The sequence below is a fragment of the Lynx rufus genome, unplaced genomic scaffold, assembly GCF_022079265.1.
Source record: "Lynx rufus isolate CCGP_SWC_20201006 ecotype Redwood Valley unplaced genomic scaffold, mLynRuf1.p SCAF_15, whole genome shotgun sequence".
Taxonomy (NCBI): domain Eukaryota; kingdom Metazoa; phylum Chordata; class Mammalia; order Carnivora; family Felidae; genus Lynx; species Lynx rufus.
In genome coordinates this window covers 36359600-36387529 of record NW_025814829.1, presented here as the reverse complement: position 1 = coordinate 36387529, position 27930 = coordinate 36359600, and the positions used below count along the sequence as shown (strand labels likewise).

General features: G+C 36.6%; 1 protein-coding gene and 1 pseudogene across 1 annotated transcript in view; both read right to left on the bottom strand.

Annotated features, from left to right (window-relative positions):
- Nucleotides 1-27930, bottom strand: part of XPR1 (xenotropic and polytropic retrovirus receptor 1) — a 212720-nt gene that overhangs the window by 111137 nt on the left and 73653 nt on the right. The window lies entirely within an intron of this gene.
- Nucleotides 3372-6717, bottom strand: LOC124510135 (cullin-4A-like; annotated as a pseudogene).

Here is a 27930-nt window from a genome sequence, read left to right as displayed (position 1 = left end):
CCTCTCCTTTGGGAGCTGGAAAGCAATCAGCTATGCACCACAGAAATACAGCTGGCTTTTCTTTTATTTAATATAGATGAAGGTAGGGGAAGTGAGTATACTCTGAATGCATAAGAAAAAAAACCCTGTCAAACAGGAGCTTTAAAAAATGTTTTATTCTAGATTAAAAATGAGAAGAAAAATCAAAATGACAGAAAATATAATGTTGTTAAAGAATCCATAATATATCTTTGGAATGAAAGAAAATCAGCTTGTGACTGTAACCAGTGTCAAAATGTGTTGTTGTTTTTTAAAAATAAGATCATTTCCTTATTAAACTGGATTGGAGACAAAGGGGAAAAAGAACAAAAAGTTTCAAAATAAAAGGAAAAATTTAAATTACTCCTATTTCTTGGAAAAACATTTTCAAGAAAATTTTGACAAGTATTATGATTCACAGGAGCTTTCCAGTATTTAATAAACATTATATTTGTTATGCCTATAATGTCCCTCTTTGAAACAGAATTGAGTATTGGTATTTTTAGACATGAGAGCTCCCAGCAATGGAATTCAAAAGAATATACTATTCCCTCAAATCTTCATTTGTCCTTTTTAACTAAGATCTGTTTTTAATATAGGGATGAAAGTGACAATACTAAAGAATGTAACAGCCTTGAAGTTAAAGCCAGTGTTAAGAGTTTTTTCTTTCACCAACCCTGATTACATTAAGTAGGGTAGATATTTTTATTTTCTTTAAAAAGGCCAAAGGGGAGAAAAGGAGAGGAGAAAGGAGTACTTAATGAATGTCGTTCTGTGCAAGACACAGAGGTGTTCTGCTGAATGTTTAACAATCAGCCCTTGGGTGTGTGTGTGTGTGTGCATGAAATGTGTGTTTGTTATAAATATTGAAGGCTATAGGAAATAATTTAAAAATTATAATAAAATATACAATAGTCTTTATTGTAAATTTCATAAAGCCAGCTTACTCTCACAGAATGCTCTTCTGATTTCGCCAAACTCATGAGAAGCCGAGGGTTGCAACTGATGGAGTATAATTCCAATCTAAATGTTATTTGATATTTTCATTTAAAGAATTAAAAGGAAAGTGAAACAACAATGATGTATGTCATAACCTCATTCGTTCATCAATGATATCAGCAACTTCTTTGCTGAATTAGATAATACATGCATACCTTGGAGATATTGATGGTTTGGATCCAGACCACTGCAATAAAACAAATACTGCAAAAAAGTGAGTCAAATGAATGTTTTGCTTTCCCAGTGCATATAAAAGTTATGTTTAGGGGTGCCTGGGTGGCTCAGTCAAATAAGTGTCTGACTTCCGCTCAGGTCATGATCTTTCTGCTCATGAGTTCAAGTTCAGATGTCTGCACAGAGCCTAGAGCCTGCTTTGGATTCTGTGTCTCCCTCTCTGCCCCTCCCCCACTCTCGCAAGTGCGCTTTCTCTAAAATAAACATTAAAAAATTTAAAAAGTTATGTTTATACTACACTGTAGTCCACTAAATGTGCAATAGCATAATGTCTTTAAAAAACCCAATATACATACATCTTAGTTAAAAAATACTTTATGGGGCACCTAGGTGGCTCAATTAGTTAAGCGTCTGACTCTCGATTTTGGCTCAGGTCATGATCTCATGGTTGTTGAGATCGAGCCATGCGTTGGGCTCTGGAGCCTGCTTGAGATTTTCATTCTCCTTCTCTCTCTCCCCATCCCGCCCCTGCTCACGCTCCTTCTGTCTCTCTTAAAATAAATAAACATTTTTTAAAGTACTTTATATGGTGGGGAACCTGGGTGGCTTAGTCAGTTAAGCGTCCAACTTTGGCTCAGCTCAGAGCCTAGAGCCTGGAGCCTGCTTCGGATTCTGTGGCTCTCTCTCTCTCTCTCTCTCTGCCCTTCCCCCACTTGTGTGCTCTCTCTCTCAAAGATAAATTAATTAATTAAAAAATATATGCTAAAAAATGTTAAACATAAGTTGAGCTTTCAGCAAATGGTATCTTTTTGCCAATAGAGGATCTTGCCTCAGTGTTGACGGTTGCTGACTGATCAGGATGGTAGTTGCTGAAGGTTGGGATGTTCAGGCAAATTTTTTTTTAGGCCAATTAAACTAATTTTATTCAGAGTAAGTTTATATATTCAATTACAATATTAACACTCTCTAGAGAGATTTTCTAGAGACAATAAATGTAAAATTTAAGAGGTAGAAATCTATTTAGTCTTTTATAGACCACATATTACAGAACTTGCAAATGAAAATTTACACATATAGAAATGATGACAATACTTAAAGGGTGAGGATTTCCATACTGAAACCCGTAAGATGTCATATTTTAAATACACATGTTTCAAAAAGGGAGAAACTTTTTTTTTTTTCTGGTGCAAAAAAGGTGATTTTATTAAAGCATGGGGACAGGACCCATTAGGCAGAGGCTGGTAATAAATTTGGGAGCTGGGGAAGGTAAAATCAAAAAAGGGAGAAACTTTTAATAATTTAGCACAAAATCAAATTACATAGGTGGTGCATCCCAGAAAAGACTACTTTAAACATGGATACCTGGATCAAAATTCGTTTGGTAGCTTTTAATCAAAAATGAAACATGCTTTTATGTAAAATATAAAGTACTTTTAAATGTGTCTAGAAAAGTCTCTTTGTTACAGTTAAAGTACTAACTTCATCATCTGTGCTCAGCCTCACCTATACACACACAACATGAAATCAGGTGCCAACAAAATCCTGAAGGCAGGTTCTCTTAGTTGATGGACACTTAGGTTGGAAACAAGAGCCCTTCGTTGGCAAGCATTAAGAAGAAATAGTGTCAAAACCTGGCTAATCACTTATGAAAACTAAATACTGGCATCCCTTTATTTCCTTTAACTTCCATATGCTTTAAATTCTTATGACTGACTGTTTCGAGTGAGGTTTCATGGTGAGATTTCTCATGTCTACTGAGAGAGCCCTGGGTTGTGTTGTACTTGCTGCGGTGAACCCATGAACATCTCTGTTTGACTTTCTCTGAGCTGTTTGCGAATTTTCTGTTAAGGGGTTTGGGAAGAGTGTGTCTGTGTTCAGTCTTCTAAGACTGCATCTAGCAGCCCCTGTTTTTTGCACTGGGGTAACTGCTATTTGAATTTTTTAACTGCAGCATTTGTACTGTTGCTCTAATAAAGTTTAGTTTGTTTTAACAGCCATGAACAGGGATGGCTATTGTTAACTGTTCTATAACCATTGTAAAAAGTTTTATAGGAGATTTAAAGTTTTTTTTTTAAATGCTTATTTATTTTGAGAGAGAGAGAGAGAGAGCACGCACACATGATCAGGGGGAGGGGCAGGGGCAGAGAGGGAGAGAGAGAATCCCAAGTAGGCTCCCTGCTGTCCGTGCAGAGCCCACCATGGGGCTCAATACCATAAACCACGAGATCATGACCTGAGGTGAAATCAAGACATCATCATTATCCTGTGTTCAACCTCACCCATACACACACAATGTGAAATCAGATGCCAACAAAATTCTCTTCATCTTTTGACAAAATAACCTCTGCTTCACAATATCAAGACTTTAATTATCCAGTCATCTCTGCAGCCCATGGAGGGTCTTTTAACTATACATTCATAATCACACACACATGCCAAACCAAACCTTCAGTGTTCTGCCACAAGAGCGACACCTTACAAAGGAACCTCTTTTAACCAACATTTTCTTGTCCAATCTCAAATTCATTCTGCACAGAGCAACAGAAACTATTTAAACGCCAAAAAGAGTAAGAGGAAGAACTGGAGGGAAAGGCACATGTGCCATTTGCAAACCCTTAAGCTTTGTGAAGAGTGATCCAAGAATCATCTCTTCTTTCTAATCCAAAAGTCTCCATGCTCGTTCAATATCAGAAGTCGTGGAAAAAGCACAGAAGTGCTTCTTATATTCTAGTGTCTCACTAAGAGAAAACAGCTGGCCAACACATCAGGCCATGTAGTGGTCCTGATTAGAATTGTCTTTGTCTCTCTCCATACAGCCTCTGTAAGAGATTCAATTCTTTTTCCTATCTCCAGGTTTTACTGGAAATTTCAGCTGATTATACAATTCAGAACCCAGAAGATTAGGACTAAGAGTCTTTCTTGAGGTGCCTGGTTGGCTCAGTCAGTTGAGCATCTGACTTCAGCTCAAGTCATGATCTTGCAGTTCGCGGGTTCAAGCTCCGTGTCAGGCTCTGTGTGGACAGCTCAGAGCCTGGAGCCTGCTTTGGATTCTGTGTCTCCTTCTCTCTCTGCCCCCCCCCCCCCCCTGCACTTGTGCTCTGTCTCTCTCTCTCTCTCTGTCTCTCAAATATAAATAAACATTAAAAAAATGTTTTAAAAAAGTCTTTCTCATCTTCATTATTCTGACAATAGCAGCATCACCCTGATACTGTCTGTCCTGAAACACTCTCTCAAGTGGTGCTGACTTGTCCTTCAATGGTCTCCTTCATCTGGATCTGGTTGATCTTTATTAGAAAAACCCTGAACTCCCCAGTGAACATGAATGCGTCCCCATCTTTCACCTCCTTCCTTTTGGGACTTTTAACCAGAACTTGTGCTTTGCCACAGGCAAAGGACTCTAAAGCTCTTCTCAGTTCACTGTCTTCTAACCCTGTGGACATTTTTTTATTTCTTCAAGGGTGAATGGATCCCCTTCATGGAACATGAGAACCACCAGCATGTGGAAGAGGGACACATGGAACTCCTTTTCTTCCTTAAACTCTGCTTTTAAAACAGCATGACCTGGGGTGTCTAGGTGGCTCAGCTGGTTATGCGTCCAACCCCACATTGGGTTTTGTGCTGACAATGGGGAGCCTGCTCGGGATTCTCTTTCTGCTCCTCCTCCACTCATGTTTTCTCTCTCAAAATAAACTTTAAAAAAAAGCGCCCCAATTTAGTTTGTCACTGAAGTTTTCAACCATTGTGCTTTCCGAGATAAAATGTCTTAAATATTTCCTGAAGTTTAATCATTTCTGGAGTTAAATGCACTTCCATAGATGAGTGTATTGCCCAGGATCCTATCACAAGTACATTCACTGTTAGACCTATAGAGCATGGGTCATTTTTATTGTGCACATACTGCTTGAAATGAACCATGAGGTCCTGGAGACCTCCATGTCCTTGAATATGCCTTCTAGCTTGCTGGTGAAAGCAGCATCACGCTCATGCTTTAGTTTTGACAACATAGATTTTTCAGCATCTACTGAGGCACTCTTCCCCACAAGGAGTCTTTTTTGCTGAATCTTTTTCATAAAATGCTTCAACGCATTTGAATGAACCTGAATATTATCATGACCTTGTTAAGAATCCTCTCCAGCTCTTCATCTATTGTTTTTTTTTTTAATTTTTTTTTTTCAACGTTTATTTATTTTTGGGACAGAGAGAGACAGAGCATGAACGGGGGAGGGGCAGAGAGAGAGGGAGACACAGAATCGGAAACAGGCTCCAGGCTCCGAGCCATCAGCCCAGAGCCTGACGCGGGGCTCGAACTCACGGACTGCGAGATCGTGACCTGGCTGAAGTCGGACGCTTAACCGACTGCGCCACCCAGGCGCCCCTCATCTATTGCTTCTTTAACACTCACTCTTAATTTTGAACCAACAAGCTTTGCTATCAATTCTGCAGGCTTATTTGGCCTCTTATTGATAAATGTTTCAAAGGAGTCCTTCATCAAGTTGAAGAACTTCTCATTTCTCTGAAAACACACTTCTACCACATTGCCCATCAGATCCTTAAAATCCATCAGTTCCTGTCTATGTCTAGGTCTATGTCTTTTTCGGGACTGATGACAACTGTTGTCCCAAAAGTCTGGATGTACTTACTCCAGTGCGGCGGCAGGATTTGCTGCCCGCCCTTCATGTGGCTGAACAGCTGGTACATCTGAATGAGGTCAGGCACTCTGTTCTCATCAAGCAGGTGGTCAAGCCCTTTCTGCAGAATTGCTGTTAAATGTACTCCTAATAGTGGTTTCTCCACATAAGCAATCAGTGGTTTCTGTGTGCTGTGGTCTAAATACATGATTACTTGATCTCCTTCTTCCTCTAAACACTTACTGACATGGTTAAGATATTCTGGAACCTCTCTTTCTTGCATTAATCTGTGGCTTTCTGCATCATATAAACAGTTAGTTTCTGCCAAGCCAAAAATTTCAAATGGATCTTAATATACCTGAAGGTCAGAGAGCATACTCAGCTGAGTTCTCAGTAAATTTCAACCCACTGCTTCAATGTTCCTTTCTCATTAAATTAATAGCAAATTTCCATCAATACTTTTACTCAGATGCATTTTTATCACTAATGATCTGCTTCCTAAAAAGTTCCAACCCCATATTCCAGACAGAAGGAAGTGGGGAACTCAGAAATACAAAAATGCAATCCAAAAACAGGAAAATACTTCTGATAATGATCATTTGTCTGCAATGATCTTGCCAGCACACGTTAATCTTCTTTAAAAATAAAACACTATCTAGGCTTCTCTAAACTGAAGGATCTGTGCTTGGACATGATCTTCACAGACCTGGTGCAGCTGTTTGTAGAGTGTTGAAGAAACTTTCTGAGAACAGGTATTTTCAACATCCTGGTAGAGCTCTTCCAGGTTGCATCTGATGGAGGTATCACGCTGTATGGCTTTCACTACCTCATGATGCTTCTGCCAGGTATTCTGAGCGCAGCTATCAGGCAATTTAGGTCTGTCTCAGAAATTTTTGATCACTAGTTTCTTGGAGGGGCCACCACCCCTAGGTTGGAGGTGATGGCCATGGCGAGGAATGCAGGCTTGGTGAGGCTGTTGGTGTGCCCAATGAGTGCCAAGAGGTTGCCCTCTCTGGGGGTATCATTGGCCAGGAATGCAGCCAGGAAGCAGTGGCTTCCACCACACCCTGCTGGCTGCCCAACCACCACCTCCCAGCCAGCTCAGACAATTCTTTTTTTTTTAATGTTTGTTTATTTTTGAGAGACAGAGGGAGACACAGAATCAGAAGCAGGCTCCAGGCTCTGAGTTGTCAGCACAGAACCTGACACAGGGCTCAAACCCACCAACCCTGAGATCATGACCTGAGGCAAAGTCCAATGCTTAACCGACTGAGCCACCCAGGCTCAGACAATCCTTAAAATAAGAAGACAACAATGAAGTTTGCTGCATTAATTGACCCTTCCTTTAACAAATGATTCTTCTGTAGCATATGATGCATTTTACCCACAGGAGGACTTTCAAAATTGGAGTCAATCTTCCCAAACCTTGCCACTGTTTTTTATCAACTATGCTTATGTAATATTCTAACCCCCCCCCTTTTTTTTGTCATTTCAACAAAATTCATAGCATCTTCACCAGGAGTAGATTCCATCTCAAGAAACCACTGTCTTTGCTCATCCATGAGAAGTAACTCTTCATCCATTAAAGTTTTATCATGAAATTGCAGTAATTCAAACATAATAATGAAAAAGTTCAAAATATCACAAAAAATATCAAGATGTGACACAGAGACATGAAGTGAGCAAATGCTACTGGAAAAAAATAGTGCCAATAAAATTACTGGATTCAGGGTCACCACAAAGCTTCAATTTGTAGAAAACACAGTATCTGTGAAGCTCAATAAAATGAAGTGCAATAAAACGAGGTATGCCTGTAGTTTACAATATTTCATCAACTTCTGAGTTACTAACAATAAAAAGCAACAGACCCAACAAACTTTTAAGTTTAATCTGCTTTATTGGTATTTTTCTATCACTTTGTTACATCTAGACAACCATCAAAACAATGAATCAGTATTTTTCATAAATAAATCAAAAAAATAAAATAATACCAATTTCTGTGGTATAAATACTATCATGCAGATTTCAAGGTACCAATGTAAATGCAATGAACACAGAGTTGGGAAGAGGTATGCAACAGCACATCATTATATGGTATTTCACCATACAGACATAATAGACATATTGTACGATGTAGCCAAATAATTAGGACGTGACCGGTTCAGCATTATTTTTGCTTTTAACATAATTTAAAGTTTGTATCATTTAATTTTTAATGATGGCTGTGTTTAACAATCAGCTCATAAGATCTCTAAAGTTTTAACAACTGGCTCTTATGAAGGGGTGCAAGCCAGTTCCAGTACACTACTGGCTGGATCTCATGTAAATGCTTCACAAACAAGGGAACTAAAACTTAGCAGTGATTTGTTTAGGATCACATAGTAGGTAAACAGTAACTCTCCGATTCAAGGTGATATATGACTGACTCTAAATTTGTGCTGTATCATACTAGGTTATCAAAGATATAATTTATACCAAACCTCATTAAAATTCATATAAGGATGTTTTTCTTTGCAAATGTTTAAGCGGAAACCTGTTTCTGTTGTGCTTTTGATTTCAAAGAACAGACACTCTAATCACTTTACATAAGGGAGAGTTTGCTGCATGGACACAGGGTTTTGGTCAAAAAGCCAGGGACCCACCCACAGAAATCTTAACAGAGATGTACTCCTTGGGAAGTAGAAAGCCACAGCAACCGTGGGATTGGCCACTCTTATCTCTTAATGGCTATAAAATCTCTATTTTTCCGTGTACATGTGTTTACTCCATACACACATTATCTCATTGTTTCTGCCCTGCAGATTTCAAAGTCAGAATAATATTTCTGTAATGTCTCATATTTAATTAGCAATAAAGCCTTCCCTATTAACTTATTTAAAAAAACTTCACTATCCAAATTTAAGATAACTTATTCATTATCTACTGAATGACAGTAAGTGCTAAAGAAACAATAAATAATCCTTATACTTAAGAACCCTAAAATTCTAACAATGAAGACAAACTTCATTATTAAATAATGGGTTGATCTGTATGGGCTAAAAAGTAAAAAGAAACAATCCACTACCAAATGAATGGATAAGAGCTTTCAACAATAGCTCTTACTTTCTTTTTATGGGATAATTTTTAACATTTTCTGAAAACCAGTGCTTATCCTGATAGCCAGTGAAGATAAAAGTTGTTCATAGGCAGCTACAATAATCCACTGAGGCAAAAATGTTACAATTACTAGTATTCTTAAAAAAAAAAAAAAAAGTATACAAATTTCTAAGTTTTGGATTCAGGCAATGTAATTATATAATATTTAGATTCCTTGATCAGATCTATCTACTAAATAGGTTGTAAGTGAAGACAGAGTTGTTGCAAATATTAAATAAGCATGTACTGATTATTCATAATTAAGAACAAAGGGTCACTTGTCATAAAAATAATACAATTAGATTTCAATTTAAGTGAACTATAAAAATCATGAAGCTGATTTCAATCATGCTACATAAAATAAATGTAATTTAAAGTCAGTTCGAAAGATGGGCATGTTATATACAAGGCAACAAATTTTTAAAAAAATTTTTTAATGTTTATTTATTTTTGAGAGAGAAACACAGAGTGTGAGCAGGGGAGGGGTAGAGAGAGAGGGTGACACAGAATCTGAAGCAGGCTGCAGGCTCTGAGCTGTCAGCACAGAGCCTGATGTGGCACTCGAACTCACAAACCATGAGATCATGACCTGAGTCGAAGTCGAACACTCAACCAACTAAGCCACCCAGGCTCCCCATAAGGCAACAAATTTTTAAGTAATTCCTGTACTCATGTCCCTCACCACCCCTCCCAAAAAAATTCCCCTTTCAGGGGTTAATGAAGCTTACCCAAAGAAATGTATTAAAGAATAGCTCGGTTCTAGCAAGATCTAGTTTTTGTTTGTTTAGAGGGGAAGAAAATAGTTTTTTAAGTGTCCTATTAAAAAAAACAAGCAATCAAGGTTTTGGTTTTGAGTAAGATGTAAGCATATGCCATCTGTCTCTCCCACTGAATTCATCTGTAAAACCTACACAGAACGCATGCAGCAGTTATTTGAAGGCTCTGAAAAGTAAATAGGATCAGACAGTTTGCCGGAAAAAAACAGAATTTGAAGTAGCAGCAAAGCAGCCATCAGTTTGGCAATTTTTTCCTTATTGATAACCATTGGCCTAGACTCAATGACACCCCCAAACCCAAAAGTGGCCATCAGCGCAGACAGACTGAGCTCCAAACAGCCTGTAAATCCGACTTGAGGAAAAGAAAAGGGATCTCTTAACACTCAGTGGAGAGAATCTCTCTTTTTTTTCTTTTATCCATTTTCTTACACCCTAGACCCTAAGAAATTCTGTGGTAGTGGTGGCAATGACAATGGTAAGAACAGGGACTTGCAGAGGCTAAAACACTAAGGTAGGGAAGGATTTCAGCTCAGGTCATGATCTCACAGTTCATGAGATCAAGCTCCATGCTGACAGCACAGAGCCTTCTTGGGATTCTCTCTCTGTCCCTCCCCACACTCGAGCTCATTCTCTCACTCTCCCAAAATAAATAAATAAACAACAACAAAACCCAAAAGGAAACAATCAAGTATAAATATAACAAAATATACATAGATCTGTAGCTTTAAAACTATAAACCATTGATGAAATATATAAAAAAAGACCTAGAGAGACTTACCACAGGTCATAGATCGGAACACTAAACAGTAAAGGGGTCAACTTTCCCTAAATTGATCCATAGACTTAACATACTTCCAAATCAATATGCCAGGGGGATTTTTTTGTACATATAGATAAACTGAGTCTAAACTTTATATGGAAAAGCAAAAGAACTAGAAAAACCATTAAATTTCTGAAGAAGAACAATAAAGTCAGAGAAAGCACAGTATCTGATTGTAAGACATTGTCCATAGTACGGTATTGGTAAAAGGACAAACAGCAACCTAACGCAATAAAACAGGACAGAGTCCAGAAACAGACCCTCAAAAATATGGCCCATTGATTCTTGACAAAGGTGCAAAGACAATTCAAAAGAGAAAGTAGAGTCTTCCAGCAAATTATATTAGAACAAGTGAACATCCATATGTAAGAAAATGAACTGGTCTAAAGCTCACACCTTCTATAAAAATTAACTCAAATGAGATGACAGAACTAAATGTAAAACTGCAAAACTTTTAGAAGAAAATAAAGGAGAAAATCTTTGTGACCAGAAGTTAGGCACAGAGTTCCCAGAGATGACACCAAAGTGAAAAAACTGAAAAATTCGAATTCACCAAAATTAAAAACTTTTGCTATGCAAAAGAACACTGTTAAAAGAATGACAAGACAAGCTACAGACTGAGAGAAGTATCTGCAGTGCACATAATCAACAAAGGACTTATATTCAGAATACATAAGGAACTTTCAGCACTCAACAGGAAGGATACAGACAGCACAAATAAAAAATGGACAGAAGACTAGGAAACAGAGATGGCAAATGAAAAGATGCTCAATACCATTAGCCACGAGAGAAATGCAAAATAAAAACCACAGTGTTGAAAATGTTCTGAACTTAAGATTGTGGTGATGCTTGCACAACTCTGAATACCTAAAAACATCAAAATTGTTCACTTTGCGTAATTTTGTGTTCTGTAAATTATAATGAAGACTCTAAAAAAGAACTACAACGAGATACCATTTATTTATACACATATTAGAATGGCTAAAATAAAAAAAATACCATATCAAGTGTTGGGTGAGGATGCAGAACAAACAGAACTCCTATGTTGCCAATGGAAATACAAAAGAGCCGCTCTGGAAAACAGTTGGGCAGTTTCTTACAAAGCTAAACCAGACTTAACAAATGACCCAGCAATCCCACTCCTGAGTATCTAGAGAAATAAAAAAACTTATATTCACTCAAAAACCTATAATAAAAGGAATGAGTTATTGTTAAAGTAACAACTTGCATGAATCTCACAGGACTTACACTGTATGAAGGAAGCCAGTATCAAAAAGTTACATACATATTATTCTATTTATGTAGAATAAACTATACAGATGGGAAAAAGACAAAAAAACAAAACTATAGAGATGGGAAACAGGGGTTATGTGTAGGAAGAGAGTGGGACTGCAAAGAGACAGCTCAAGGATTCTGGGGTGACAGAACTACACTGTACCCTGATTGTGGTGGTGACTACACAGATTGATACATTCATAGAACTATACACCCCCAAAAAGTAAACCTTACTGTATGTTTTAATGTTTACTTATTTTTGAAAGAGGGAAGGAGAGCACAAACAGGGAGGGGAAGGGACAGAGAGAGAGGGAGACACAGAATCTGAAGCAGGCTCCAGGCTCCCAGCTGTCATCACAGAGCCTGAGGTAGGGCTTGAACCCACGAACTAGGAGATCATGACCTGAGCCGAAGTCGGATGCTTAACTGACTGAGCCACCCAGGTGCCCCATCCTTACTGTATGTTAACTTAAAAAATAAAATTTAAAATGTCAACAATCAAATAACAGTATCAATTTATATTATCATGATTGCAAGAGGCCATTTCCCAGCAAGGAGAGACATGAAACAAAAAGGAAGAATATAATTTTTAACAAATCATTTGTTTCATAAAATGCCATTTTAGGTTATAAGCTGAATTTCCTCCAGTCTTACCAGCCTGTAAGTGTATTAGTGATAACACCCATGTTTACAACCGGTTGTCCTTACTTGCATAACATCTCCTATCTCCTTTCGGTCTCCACTCCCCCTGGACCCCAGTTATTTGTGAGAGGTTTTCTTAACATCCTGTTCTTATTTCGTTAATGTCTGATTCTTAGAGTCACTTAAGGGAAGTACTTCACTATTGCTAATGCTGACTTTCCAAATCTGAAAATCCTTAAAATAAAAATATGTTTCTTTAGTCCTCAATACATAAGAGACATGCTAGGTTCTTGCAGAGGTGAGGAGAATGCCCTGTCACTATAGTTACTTCAGGTTCCTTGAATGTGCCATGCTCTCAACTCTAGATCCTGATAAAGGTTCTTCCCTCGACTTGAAAAACTTCCCCACCTTTATCCTAGCTAATTTATCCTCCAAATGTTAGCGTTAAAACTTTAATACCTTAGACAACATTCTCTGATCCTCTCAGATTTTGTTAAATTCCCTTGTCATATTAGTCTATAGCACTCTGTATTTCTTCTTCACAATGCTTACATACTTTTAATTACTTATTCAAACTCACTGTTGAGTTATAGACTCTATGAGGATAGGGCAAGTATCTATTTTGTTCATTGCTATGTCTAGTATACGGTAGGCACACATGACTGACTGGTTCCTGTATATCTTGAGAGGTAATGATCTATCCCTGGAAGTGTGAAGACTGCATGACCATCTCAGTCATAATGCAAAAGGGATTCACGCAAGGGATGGGAGGTGAAACTAGAAGACCTTCAAAATCCTCTGAAACATCTTACAACAGTGTGAATTACAAAATTTCACCTAATAAGAATACAATGGAACATACACTAAAACTATTCTGAACCCCAGGGGCGTCTGGGTGGCTCAGTCAGTTGAGCATCCAGTTCTTGATTTTGGTTCAAATCATGATCCCAGGGTCGTGGGATCAAGCCTCGCATTAGGCTCTATGCTGAGCCTACTTAGGATTCTTTCTCTCCTGCCCCTCTCCCTAACTTGGGCTCTCTCTCCCTAAAATTAAAAAAAAAAAAAAAATTTAAAATTAAAATTAAACTATTCTGACCATAATTTATTCTTTACTACCTTATTTATAAATCAATTTTTAAAACTGCAATGCCTCAGAGTTATTAACAGTTAAGATAACTAATATAAATTAATGTAATTAATATCATTATATTGTAGATGAAGGTAATCATTAAGAGGGAGTTCAAGTGAAGAGAATGTCAGCTGGCCAGCTCTCACCACTTGATCAGTCAATAAAATATTTAATAACTATAGATAAATCAAAGACTTCAAGCTTTGGTTAGACATAGTATTAGCACTAAATATACCTAAAAGATGTTTGAAATAAAAATTCTGAACAATATTTAAAAATTTAAAGGCCCAAGCTCAATCTTGTCTACCCAACTGAATTAACAGATGCTGCCTGTTTTTGTTTGCAATACATACCATTTCAAAAAATTAATTATTTAGCTAATATTTTCTTTCTTATGAAATCTGGTGTTAATTGGAAATCAATTTTTCTTAAGTTTAAACAAGTTAAATGTCTAGAGAGCCACAATGTAATACCCAAATCTGTTTCAAATTATTTAAAAAGACACTATTTGATCACTTTTCAAATAGACTTGGACTATTAAATACAGAACAGATACATTCTGTCTGACAATATGTATTTATGAATTCAAGTGGGTTTTTGCAATTCAACAGACATTATTCAATAAAGTCACACTAAAAACATATTGAGATCAAATCTCCCTTATGAGTAATCAAGGGACCTAAACTGCATCTCTGTCATTCCTCACTGGCTCATTACCAACAAGGATCTCAAGATCCTTAACTAGTAACATCTACAAAAACCAAATAAATAAAAGTTACAGGTTTCCAGTAAAGGTCACATTCTAAGGTTTACCTTCTTTGTGCTTCAACTTCCCTTCTAACAGAGAGGGGCACTGCTGATTAAATAATTTTTTGTTTATTTATTTATTTATTTTGAGAGAGCAAGAACAGGGGAGGGTGGAGAAGGAGAGGGAGAGAGAATCCCAAGCAGGCTCTGCACTGTTAGTACAGAGCCCAAAGCAGGAGTCAAAATCGTGAACCATAAGATCATGACCTGAACTGACATTAAGAGTTGATGCTTAACCCATTGAGCCACTCAGGCACCCCTGATTAAATACTTATTTTTGCAATTCACCAATGACATCCTTATTGTTGCTAAGACAGACCCTTTTCAGTCCATATCTTCTAAGAATCCTCTGCTGCATTTCACAATTCTGACCATTCATATTTCTTGACACCATATCTCTCATCTTGGTTTCCAAAATACTAATCTTCAGGGTTGGTTCTTCCTACTAAAATCTACCACCTATATGAGGAAAACATCAAAATCTTTATCTCTGGCCTATATTGAGATCTAGACTTATACACCATGCTGAACATCTGCCCATTACCTGTCCCCAAAGACCTTGGATTTAATTTACCCGAAACTGAATTTGGCAACTTGGAAGTGTACTGGAATCAAGATCACCCAACTTGAAGTCCTGGCCCCACCACTTTCTTATTAAATGTCTGACCATGGAAAAAATACTCCAAATCTTTCTTTGACTGTTTCTCTCATCCATAAAATAGGAGTAATTATAACTAACCTACACCTATAGGTTACATTTTATAATGGTGAATAAAATCAAGGTCTGAAATGGTCAATCCTTATCTCACCGTGGAGATTTATTTTATGTTGAAATATGACCTGTATGGCAATGGATTTGCAAAACCAAAAAATTACAGCACTTCTAAGAATCAAAGATGTACTTTTCACACCACCACATTTTAGCGACATTTCTGTTACCAGTGAATTCTGTTATCAGTGAAGTATACATCTTATCATTTTTTTGAAAAGTTGATATTAAATTGATAATAACTAAGGAATATTAAAGTAGATACTGCCTCTCAACAGAATGATTATTTCATTCACTATTTAGTCTTTATTTGGGGTTTAGCAAATCAAGTGGTATTCAGTTTAGATAAGTACTGTTTGTCTCGTTATCATAATACTTCAACTAGCAGCAGCAGCATGTGTAAAAGAAACCACATTTATTTAAGCTCTTTAAAATGAATCTGTGATTTAATTATAAGCTTCTTACTCAAAATTTTGCCAATCCCAGTCCCTAGCACCCACAAACGCTTACTTTCCCCTTCAAAGTATGCTGCATTATGGTTTTTGCAAGTCCCAGGTACTTTCACCTTGGTAAGCCACTACCTCTAGTTTTAAAAATATTGAAAATTACATTTTATATCTGCATTAGTATAAAGATGAATATAATCCGGGTTGGGTTCATTATTACATATTCATTATTCCTATATTCATTCTTCTTTTGATTTTAAAATAAATTAAAATTGAAACTTTTCTGCAGGCTCCTAAGAGAAGTGTGGGCCCTAGGTACTGTGCTCACAGTGCCTAGAGGATAAATTAGCCCTGCTTCAAGATCCTGCTAAAATGCCCACTCTCCTAGATATTCACTCATCTCTTCCCAAACTTCCTCAAGGCCAAATGTCACCTTCTTACTCTCACAGCACTTGGTTCTCTTTTTCCTTGTAACATTTATCTCACTGAATTAATTAAGAATCTTCTTCCTCCTCCTATGGATCATGGCTTATTTTTTTGACCACCTCTCACCTCCAGGATTTGGCACATGATCCTGGTTTTTTATTAAACTATGTGTTAATGTATTCAGGAGAGAACCCACTTTTCTTCTTTCCATCTTTGTTTGTAGAAGGAAGAGTGAAATCAGAACTGTGAGAACAGAAAAGACTGATGAATACAAACAGTCACACACAATTTATCCAGATAGAAAGAGGTTTTTAACCACGTGATGTAAGATCATGAAATAGCCAAATGTCTCAAGGCAAGCTAACTACTACTCCTAGTTGATAAAGTATCAGGATGATCTTATGAGAAGTTGTTAATTCAGTGTAATATAGAAAACTGAAGATGACATTAGATGGCCAAGGCTTAATGAATATAGAACAAAGAGGAGATTCCAGAGGAATTGAAGACAGGTAAGAGGAAAAAAGGAGGAGATCATTTTACTTAACATCTTTCTGAAAAGGACTATATTATATCATTTAATCTCTAAGCAGATGGGAGGAGTAGGTTCTTAAGAGGCAGGGGCTCTTAAAAAGGAATAAAATGAAAGTAGTCCCAGCCTACTACAAGGAAGTAAAAGCAGTTCCTTTTGTGAACTCATACTAGAGAAGACAACTATCACATATAGGTTGACTGAAAGAATTTGGTGCCTTTTGTGGCAAATTGGCCCTAGTACAATAGTTAGAGTATTTACTCTCTGGTTACTCACAGAATTAATAAAGCAATGGTTTTAGAACTAAAAATATGTGCACATGCTAAACTTCAGTTGTTTTAACTTGTGAAGTTTTTGTTATGTAGTATTGCCAAGAGTTACTCTATGACTTTACTATAATTTTGGAATTATATAATATAAATAGCTTCAATAACTTATGAATGCTTTAGGCTCTTACAGAATCTGACTCCCTAAAATCTCCTGTCAAATATAAAGCAGAAACAAAAAAGGGGGAGATACGTATAAATTGCATGGTTTTTTTTTTTGTTTTTTTTTTTTTTGGGACAGAGAGAGACAGAGCATGAACGGGGGAGGGGCAGAGAGAGAGGGAGACACAGAATCGGAAACAGGCTCCAGGCTCTGAGCCATCAGCCCAGAGCCCGACGCGGGCTCGAACTCACGGACCGCGAGATCGTGACCTGGCTGAAGTCGGACGCTTAACCGACTGCGCCACCCAGGCGCCCCAAAATTGCATGGTCTTTAAGAAGATACAAAAAACTAAAATTTTTCAGTGACAAAGCTATAGAGCTTACCAGTAACTCTATCATTCCAAAACTGTGGGAAAAACCCTAAAAAATAGAGGACATCTGCTGCATTAAAATATAAAATTAAAGAGAATGTTCTCCATCTACCCAACACAAGTATTTTGTAATTTTAAATACAAAGAGTGATGATAAATCAAAATGTAGAGGTCTTGGGGGATATTTGATAATTCCACTGACCTGTGTAAACACACCACCTGTCCAAAACACACTAGTCTATAAATAATCATAGCTCTTAGCATCCCCAAAATGGAAACATCGTTTCAGGAGGAGAGCAAAGCAAGAGAAACAACTGTGTCAGGTTGAAAAACAGTCTGAACTCTATTTTGGGACCACTGTTCTGATGGTCAAACATTTTACTTTCTTAGGTAGTATTTTTCAAAAGAACAGTCAAATCACAGGTTAATAATCACAAATTAACTTATCAGTTAAAAACAAAATAAAATTACACTTTTGTTCAACTAAGTTACATTACACATCAGATCATTTTATTCCATAGGCCAATTTGTCAACTAATTTCTTTTTAAAGATTTTTTTTTAATGTTTTATTTATTTTTTAGAGAGAGGGAGAGCATGAGTGGGGGAAGGGCAGAGAGAGAGAGGGAGACACAGAATCCAAAGCAGGCTCCAGGCTCTGAGCTGTCAGCACAGAGCCCAATACAGGGTTTGAACCCACGAATTGCAAGATCATGACCTGAGCCAAAGTCAGACACTTAATCGACTGAGCCACCCAGGCGCCCGTCAACTAATTTCTAGTTTCATTTAGTCCATTCTGAAAATGAGAGTTCTAAATAAAATTAAAATGTATAACTGAATATATAAAATAAAGTAACAATTTAATTTAAGTCTAACTCTCTCCTTCAAACATTTGTTTAAATGCTCATTGTATATAAAAAAAATCTAAACCCACTACTGTGTCTTAGGACATATTTTACCTATATTGGGACAATGACTTTCAAACTATGACCCACATAACCAGTGGCAAAATGATACTTTCAGTCCCTGCTGACACCCAAGCTAGGCAGAACTTCTTTCCTCCCCTCTCTCAAAGACCTACTTTGATACTATGTCAAGTGGTATTCCAAACCAATTACTAACAACTAACTAAGTCTACCCTCAGTCTGTCAAATTCAACACTCTGGCTAAATGTCAACAAATGGTATCAAAAAGAAAAAATAGGAAGATAAATTTATCTAAATGCTGAAATCTTATAACCTGGATTTCCTCCAGCGTCAGTACAAAATACAGAAATCACCCTGTAAATTCTAATGACATCTAACAACCACATGCTCTGATTTTACTCTCTGATCAATTCTACCTTTTAAACATTCTGATATGGATAGTGTAACTGATTAAGACATTCTAAGGGCATAACTCCTGAATAGAAGAACACATATAGAGTTTTATTTACTGGCTGGTACAAAAAAAGACTATAACATTCTAAGTCTGTGTTTTTTCAAACTTTAGCATGCATCAGAATCCCTTGAAGAGTTTGTTAAGAACACAGATGTCCAGATCCATCCCTTGAATTCAGTAGGTGTGAGGTAAGGTCCAAGCCTAGGTGATACTGATGCTATTGGTTCAAGGGAGTTCATTCTGAAAATCACTGGTCTAATAATGTTAAATTATAATATTCATTTTCATGTTCTACACACAAAATTGTACCTCAAATTGCTCTCTCAATTTATAAATGTTACTTTATGCTAACAGTTTTCAAATTTCTCTTATTGGATGATAGATAATTACCATAACTTATTTCCTCCAGTCTTTTATGTTATACCTCTACCAAAAAAAAAAAGAAAAAGTTTTAGGGCGCCTAAGTGACTCAATCAGTTGAGTGTCCAATGCTTGATTTTTAGCTTGGGTCATGATCCCAGGGTCATGGGACCGAGCTCCATGCCGGGGTGAATGTAGAGCGTGGAGCCTGCTTGAGATTCTCTCTCTCCCTCTGCTCCTTTCCCCTGCTCACACACACACTCACTCTCTCTCTTTCTCACTCTCTCTCAAATAAAAAAGAAAATAAAAGTTTCCACAATGCAAGTTGAAAGTCTTCAGCAGTTCTATCCTATATCATTATATGATTATATTTGTCATTCCTCATCAATGAAATTTATTCTCTAAGACACTATGCTTTGGTTTGGTTTAGATAACTAAGTTTGTTTTCCTCTTAATATTTCTTGAAAGATAATCTAATAAACATTATTATCATATTTAAAAAAGCAGCTCTTCTCCTATCTCCTAGCATTCTCTGCTCTCTTTTCTTCTGTCAGAACCACTTATTTTTCATAAATCACATTTTGGCTCTAATCTCCAAGAAATAAACAAATCAATATTTATGAAATATCAAATTCAAACATTTGATCCACTAGACAGAACCCTAACCTACCTTCCAATCTTATCTTTCAGATTCTCTTATATAATCCCTGTTCTTGCAAGTCTATCTGCTAACTTCCCATTAGATTTCATCCTTCTTCAATGAAAAATTCTATGCTCTCCTCTTTCAATTAATATCACCCTTAAAATCAGTTTAAAACAGGTATTAACACACTTTTCCCTGACTGCATTCAATTCATTATAACAATTTTTAATCTGCTAACATATATTACATCTGAACTGTATTATTTTGTACCTTTCAAAACCGCGTTTTTCATTCACTGTATATTTTAATATTCAAAAAAATGTGAGGTTCTTTAATTGTTTCATATCTCCATTTAAAGAAAGCTATATTCCATATAAGACAGCATGCAATAAATGCTTACTGAATACCACAACTCTGACAAATAAACAAGTTTAGTAAATATCAGTGTGGAAAAGAATGTTAGTGCTTACCAATATAATTGTAACTCCTCTTCTGCTTGGCACACAAATAAACAATACTTTCCAGTTCCTGTGCAATTAGGTGGGGCCACATAACAGAGTTGTGGCCAACAGAATGCAGATGGGAGTGATAATATTCCACTTCTAGGTCTGGGCAATTAAAATCTCCCACACAATATCCTACACTCCTTCCGTTTCTGTGGTGACCTTAGAGGTCACAGGTTGAACATGACAGAAATACATGATAGAAGAAGCCTGAATCCTTAAATCCCTTTTTAGAAGAAACTTATCTAGGAGAACAGCCTGATCAGGCATATCCACATTGGATTTTGTGTGAATGAGAATTAAACCTTCATTAAGTTAAGCCACAGAAACTTGCATTGATCTGTTACAAAACTGGCACTACTAATACTAATATAGCCAATAATGTTCAGAAAATTAAAGAAATTGGGTTTTTTGCAATTTCCCAGAGATTTAACTATACATTGTTCTAAGTGCAGTCTTAGAATATTAATAGACTTTTTCATTCATCAATCAACATTCCTATACTATATTAAACTATTACAATAGACTATACAGTATAATGAAGTAGATGATACAGTCTGACACCTAAAATGTATTTGAAAATGATTTCTTACATAGTATTAGAACACTTACATTACTTTATTCATTTGGAAATAGAGTTACACTACACCTGAACTCTTCACAAGGGCTCTTTATTTCTAATATCTATGAAAAGTAAGTTTTTCAAATAAAAAGGGAGAAAAACAACTAATATTGTGGCCAGAATAGGTTTCTTCCATTTAGTATGGAACAAGGGTTAATTTTTAAGCCACAATACCTGTGTCATCATAATCCCATCATACTACCCTGATCCAAAATAAAGCAAGAGTCAAAACTTTTTTAATAGTCACCTGAGAACCACTGTTTTGAAAAGTACATTGTGCACACATACATACACACAAACCATTTGCTATAGGCAACAGAAAAAATGAAGCAGGAACAATTTAAACTGTGTATCCTTATTCAAATAATCAAAATCATTTGATTTCTTGGTTTAAAAAAAAAATCTTCCCTCAAAGAGAAAATAATTTTAGGTGTACAAAGCACATGGAGTTAAAAAGTTAAAATACAATTCAAGATTTTAAGTATCAGCAAGGACACCAGTTAAGATTTCCTAACAGAGGATCTCACGTAAAGACCAAATTATTTTGACCAGTGTTACTTTCTATTCAGTGTACCAAGTCTTTAATTTAAAAGAAAAAAAAAAAATGTTTCCCCTAGTCTTCTGACAGCCCTCATTTTATTGGCTTCCTGGCGTTATAACTTCTATCGCCAAGATAAAATGTTGCTAACAAAAATGTGCCTTTCTAAAGGTAAAGAAATCAAGAACAGGTGATCCCCCACTGCTAGAGGAAACTGTAAACCTCTGTGAAATATGTAGACCATGTTTCAAAATGGGCCTCATCCCCCAAAAACTTTTCCCTCCCTAATCTATCACATACTAGTTGTTAGACTTAGTACAGTTAAAGATTTTAATGAAAATCATGACATTAGTGTTGGTGAAGAAATCCAGAATGTACTTAGGAAACTTTTTAAGTCCTACCATCCTTTGGCTAACTACAACGTAAGAAGCAGCTTTCTTATGTTGATACATTCATTTCTGATACAGCATAAGCTGTTCTCTGTAGTCCATATATGAACACTGTGTGTAACTCAAAGAGGAAAAAATGATAACTAAGTCACATTAGTAAAGAATTAAAGAAATCTAAGAAACAATTTCTGGTATGTCGCTGATATACATTGCACCATGAGGAAAGTGTTGCAGTCACTGAGCTAGGGGAATAAAAAAGTCTGTCCAATTCTTAGTAAAATTGCAATGTGTCTTAGCAAAATACTTAATATGAAAAAGAGTTAAAACTCTGTAAGAATTACAGAATTACACCGTTTTTTTCCTTCTTACATATAATATCCCTCCTGTTTCAAAAGGGATAATAATTATAAACAAGCATTTGAAAACAAAGGGTAATATTTTTCTTGTTTGTGTTATTTCATATCAATATATTAAGTCTTTTAAAGTGTCTCATATGCTTAGCTAAGGAAATACAATAATCATAAAATTCTTATTTCTGTGTCATAATTTTAGCTTTATTATGTCAAAAGAGGATAAGCCAGATTAAAGCTATTAATAATGTCTGGAACATATCTGTAAAGAAAAAAAAATACACAACTCCTGGTGAAATCATGATGTGCTTGTATTATTTTTTTTTCTGCTGTACATTAACAGAAGTATTAAAAGAGAAAATATTTATTAAATGTACTACTTGGAGGATCTTGGGAAGAGGAATTTGCCCAATTCCAGCATGTGTGACGGAAGTACTTGGCTTGGCTTCTGGCCTGGAGAGGCTACTAAAAGTTCAACCTAATTTCTTACAAAAAGTTCCAGCAAAGCAAATTTTTAAAAAGATCTATATGATCAATCACTATTCTTGCTGAACTTACGTAAAGAATTAGGCCAAGTTTGTTAAAACTAGATTTGTTTTACATGCAAATTAATCTTGATTTGGCTATCTCTGGAAATGAGGGTCTTTAGATAGAAAAACTATGTTGCAATAATGCACATTTATGGATGTTAAATTCTAGTTGTCTTTAAATGTTTGCCTAAATTAGACAACTTGAGGTAAACCTCAGAAAAACTGTCACAATAGCATAGGTATGGACAATCTTCTTACTTGTCATTTTATGGGGATAGTAACAGGACCCCATGGGTATATTATTTCAACAACTGGAAAATGGGATAGATTTCTCCAACAATTATATGCAAAGACTTTTTCACTGTAGACCTCTCAATAGATAAAGACTATAGTACTTTATTATTCACTTGAGGTCGGGTTAATTCATAAATCTCTAAATATGTACATCATATCCTTCCTAAATCTGATCTGACACTTACTAGAAACACACCCTATATAAACCCAAAAGACCTGGTTTATTTAAAGGATTAAAAGTACTTTACAGCAGGGGACTAACTCCAAAATGAAAAGGCCCCTACTGGGTCATATTACTCCCACGGCAATAAAGTTAGAGAGGCACTCTTCATGCACTCCTGTATCTAAATAAAACCCGTACCCCCTTTACAGGAAATCAGCGAGCAAACTAATGTGCCTTCTTATTCCTGTGAATCTGTGGAAGACCTCAAACTTCTCTTATGATGGCTGCAAACTTTCTTTTTCATTCTCCTTTCCCAATTTCTACTAACAATTCCTTCCCACAATGAGCCATTCAAAAGGATCATCACAGATATTTGAGTTACAAACCAAAAAGACCAATCTGATTCCTGCTGCCCGTTCCCAGTCACATCTGAGGATGCTTCAAGCCTGACATCTAAAAATCTCACTGGCAGCACTGGTGGACACTGGGTTTGTAATGTGCTCTAGCAAAAAGCTGTGTATACAAATGCTGTGTATCCAGATTACCACAAAAATATTTCTGGATTTCTGACATGAATACTCAAATTAGCGCTTTAAACAATTGCTCTCTTTCCCTTAGTGATTGGTTATTAATCAATAGGTTTTGCTGTTTTCTCCCATGTCTTTTTGCTTGGTGCTGAGATTCCATCACTACAATGACTTCTTGATGACACAAAATCCTTAACCCACAGAGATACCACCTTACTGTCCACTGTCGGATTCAGCTGCCTCTACTTGTCGTAACTCCTCCATACCTTCCCTGACTGACGAATATTGACCCATATAGGTAGAGACAGCTCTATGCCCCTACTCAGCAGGAAGAAGCTACAAAAGATGACACTTTCTACCTTCAACAACCTTAAAGATTTAAGGGTCAAAATTGTTCAGAGGGGATATGATGAGGAAGCTTGAGGCAGGCTGAGGGGCAAAAGCACAAGCTAGCACTCCACCCCCTGCCCCAAGGTGGGATCTGTGTGATATTCCCTGGACACTCCTGGCTACCCAAGAACAAAGGAAAGGGGTTTAGGTGCTTGCCATGGTAATATGGGAAACTAAGGCAAATGAAAAATTAAATTCCCTTACTGCCTATAGCCCATCGACAAGGCCTTGTGACCGATGGACCAGCAGAGTGACCTCCCTCTAGGAGCTCAGCTGCCTCAAGAATGACACTTTGCTAGAGGCAAAAGAGAACCCTGGCTTAACCTTGTCCCACCCTTGAGGATCCTATAAATCTACTTCCTTTATCCCAACTGTCCCAGAATATATGCTGGCAATCATGCTCCAAGCTTATGCTCCCCGCCCCCTTTGCATCTGAAGGGTCTCATGACTGAGGTTTTATTAAACAGCTAGCCCCTCAAGGTCCTGGAAACTTTGCCTCCAAAATTCCTTAGAGACTTACTCTATCCCTGATCCCCTCCCAACCTGAGGGTATATAATGAGTTACCCGTCAGGACCCCAGTGCAGCTCTTCCTGCCCGTGGGTCCTGTCCCCATGCTTTAATAAAATCACCTTTTTGCACCAAAAAAAAAAAAAAAAAGTAAACAGAATTTACACTACAATGCTGACTGAACAGGTTAATCTTGATTTCTAAATATTTACTTTATGATTTCTGTAGAAAATCATGGGAAAAGTTCATAACTGCTTTACTTGCTATTCCAAAGAAAACAAAAAATGTAAGTAAATTTAATTATCTAAACATATTAACGAAAGTTTCTACAAGGTAGAGCTAAAACCAAAATAAATTTTTAAAACTCCAGTGAAATCTATGCTTATTTTGATGGCTAATCAACTGATAGCTGTATATATTAAAGTCATTTTGTGTAGATCACAATAAATTTTAATTTTTGTAACAGATTGTATCAAATTTGTGATATACATTATGTATCCGATAAATGAATAAATTGCTAAAGTCAAATTTTCACATTGTTTTTCCAGCTATTAAGGAATTTCCTGAACACCTTAAAAAAGTCATAATTTCTATGTCTCACAAGACTGCCTACTACACTGATAGATAATGTAATATACTCTACATAAGAAATGTACACATTTTTGTAGTGTGTAAGAATAATGTAAATTGATTCTTTTATTATATTTCATAGCAGAGACTTTTGTGGGAGAAAGCTAGACTGCATTCTCAGGTATACTCACAACTGGGATATATCTCTGAACCCAGTCCTACAATGTATAAAAAAAAGTTCCTCAATTATACCCCTTGCCCAGTTAATTCCTCTACATACCTCAATTCAAAGATCACTTCCTCAAGGAAACCCTCTCAAATTATCCACCCCCAGCTCATCAAATCTCCTACTATAAACTCACAAAGAACCCTGCACTTCTTCAGATTACTTGTTAAAAACAAGGTTGAGAACTTGCATGATGCTTCTCTATATTATTAGACTATAAACTCTACAATCACAGGGTCTGTATCTATCTTGTTTACAACTTTACCCTCTTGCACAGTACAGGTACTCAATCAATATTGCTGAAAAAAATGAAAGATTAATAAAATGGTTTAACTATTAAGAAAGTACTAGTATTAAAAAATACAATTTTCTAACCTTTCAGTCAGACGAGTTTATTGTTTCTCCCTATCACCTTCTCTAACAATAAACTTCCTTGTTGCATATCCTTTTCTTAAATGGCACTTAAAATGTACACGGTCCTAATCTTATATCTCCCAATTAAAATATAAACATCTAAAGGATAGATACTATGTGCCTTACTAGGAACTTTTGATCCTGTAGAGTATTTTGACTTTAAAAATATTTACTTTATTTTTTTTTTTAATTTTTTTTTTTCAACGTTTATTTTTATTTTTGGGACAGAGAGAGACAGAGCATGAACGGGGGAGGGGCAGAGAGAGAGGGAGACACAGAATCAGAAACAGGCTCCAGGCTCTGAGCCATCAGCCCAGAGCCCAACGCGGGGCTCGAACTCACGGACCGCGAGATCGTGACCTGGCTGAAGTCGGACGCTTAACCGACTGCGCCACCCAGGCGCCCCTAAAAATATTTACTTTATAGTGACCACAATCTTCAACTCCCTCTTACTTGTGTTCTCTCATCAGATCTGTCCAACAGCTCTTTTGTAAAATGTCTTATGTTGCTTCTGTTGCTTTTTCTGCCTACGTTACCTCTGCTATCAGTAAACAAAGGAAATTTCCTTCAAAATGTATTCTATAGCTGGAGGAATAAAAGTGACTGATATTGTCGGAGGAAGGTCAAAAAGTATTCCTTGTGAGAAGAAATGGTTCATCTAAATTATATACAGGAAAGAAGCTTATTTTTTAATGGTTATTACAGCATCCTTTTAATTAAAAAAATGCTTACAGACTTCTACTTTTGAGAAGAGTGAAGTCAGTCAATGCAAACATACTGCAACAACTAAAAAAGGCTGGATAAATTTTAAAATCTTATTTATAGAAGTATCAGAGCACTATGGGCACTATGGAAGCCACAAAGACTTCGAGACAGAGGAGAACTATTCAGAGTAGAGTTAATCATCCATCACCAGTTGCTTTTTTGTTTCCAGACCGAGTCAATTTCTGATTCAGGGCATGGGCTATGGACTGGGCTTGGCCTAGATAGAGAATCTCTGAAGGTGGGGTGGGGAACAGAACCCACTAGCTTTTAGTGGTTGTATGGGCTCACAAACTTGAGCATACACAAAAACCTGGCAGAAAGGGGCCCTGCCTCAAGTACACAACTGATCAGTATGCTTCCTTCTCAAGACATTCGCCAGGTTTTGAAGGTACATAGGGCAAGAGGCTGGAAAATGGGCTGAGAACCACTGAAAAACAGAACTGATCTCCTGTAGCATTTCAGCACTGAAGTGACAGAGATCTGCCAGGCTCTCAATCAAACCACCTAAAAGCCAGGATTTAGGAGCAAGGAGAACAAGAGTTTTAATGAAACTACTAAAACTGTATTGAAGCCCCAACCAAGCTCAATCTCTGACTGGATTGAAATATTCAGCCACTGACCTATCAGCCTAAGAGAGAAAAGAGGAAATCATCTCTAGTCAAGGAAGACATCAGCTGAAGTCTCTGAGCTTTTTTAATATAGTGTTCTACATACAATGAAAATAGGCAAGAAAACATGGTAACCAAGAGGAAAAAAGCCAGGCAATAGAGGAGACTCACAGATCATTCAGATTATTGGATTTAAAAAAAAAAAAGGACTTGAAAAATATCTATGACTAATATTTTAAGAAAATATTGGAAGAAATGGATATAATAGATGAAAAGATAAAAAAATCATGAGAAAAAATATAGAAACAAATGAAATCGATATTACATAACTGAAAAATACAGTAATGAAAATGAAATTAAGAATTCAGAAGGTGGATTTAGTAGCAGATTAGATAAGGCAGAAGCTAAGATAAGTATACTGGAAATAGTTCAATAGAAAGCATCAAAACATGTTAAGAGAAAATGGAAATACAGAAAAAAGTGCTAGAGATGTGTGAGGGATGCAGAAGGGCTAGTATACATGTACACATGTAGTTAGAGTCTCTGCTTCAGAGACTGGAGATGGAGAGAATGGGGAGAAACAATATTTGAACAGATAGTGGCTGAGGACACTTCACAAACCAACAACAAAAAAATCCACAGATTCAATAAGTTCAGCAAACTTCAAGCTGAATAAACACAAAGAAAACCACACCTAAGCTCATTCCAGTAAAACTGCTGGAAATCAACAACAGAGGGGGGAAAAACTTAAAAGCATCCATAGGAAAAGAGGCTAATATT